We start from the raw sequence: 1,271 nt of genomic DNA on the forward strand, positions 1-1,271 counted from the left end.
AAACATCCCAGGAAAAAAAAAAGTTTTTTTTTTGTGTGTTTTTTTTTAGCACAAATTCTTTACAATATAAATGTATTGTAAAGTATGTTTCTTGCTGGTTTTTATTCTCATGTTTTTTTTATTATTATTATTATTCACATGTTCACACATCATGTTAGACAAAGTTTTTAATCATTGCTTCATACATCAAAATTTATTTTAGATGCATAATGCCCTCAAGCTAGCTCCACTGCAAGTGCAAGTTTGTAGCAAAGAACACATCACAATTTCTCTACCCAGCTAGGCACATCAACCATAACACCTTCCAGGACAGCCAGGAACCTTGGAGTTGTGATTGATGATCAGCTGAATTTCTCAGATCACATTGCTAAAACTCTCCAAATGATTACAAACGTAATATTGATTTTTTACAACAGTTCAGAAAACAAGTTAATTAAGAGACTTAGGTTATAGACACCATATTGCCTGTTTTTGCGCTATTTCGACAACAAAAATAATTCCAACCACAGCCACAGCACTGTATTGTGTCTCTGAGCAACATGACGGTGTTTCGTTCCTGAATGAATCACTCGTTTAAATTATTCGGTTCAATCGCAATGACTCACTTAACAGTGACTTGCTGCCACCTTCTCTACCCAGCTAGGCACATCAACCATAACACCTTCCAGGACAGCCAGGAACCTTGGAGTTGTGATTGATGATCAGCTGAATTTCTCAGATCACATTGCTAAAACTGCCTGGTCCTGCAGATTTGCCTTATACAACATTAGGAAGACCAGGCCCTTTCTATCAGAACATGCTACATAACTCCTTGTTCAAACTCTTGTTCTGTCCAGGCTGTAACGCTCTCTTGGCAGATCTTCCAGACAGTTCTATCAAACCTCTGCAACTACTCCAGAATTCAACAACAATATTAGTTTTTAACGAACTGAAAAGAGCGCATGTCACACCTCTCTTCATCAATTTGCATTGGCTACCAATAGCCGCTTGCATACATTTTAATTAAGGCATTGATGTTTGCCTACAAAAAAAATAAATAAATAAAACACTGGCTCTGCACCCCTTTACCTAAATTAAAAACGTCAGACTTATGCGCCTCTCAGAAGCTTGCATACTACAAGTGAACAGCAATTTATAGTGCCATCCCAAAGAGGCACAAAATCACTTTCAGACTTTTACCTTAACTGTTCCCTGCTGGTGGAATGACCTGCCCAACAACTGAGTCTTTAGCCATCTTCAAGAAACGGCTAAAGATACACTGTAAAAAAAAT

This window comes from Sinocyclocheilus anshuiensis, unplaced genomic scaffold, assembly GCF_001515605.1.
Source record: "Sinocyclocheilus anshuiensis isolate Anshui unplaced genomic scaffold, SAMN03320099.WGS_v1.1 scaffold979, whole genome shotgun sequence".
Taxonomy (NCBI): domain Eukaryota; kingdom Metazoa; phylum Chordata; class Actinopteri; order Cypriniformes; family Cyprinidae; genus Sinocyclocheilus; species Sinocyclocheilus anshuiensis.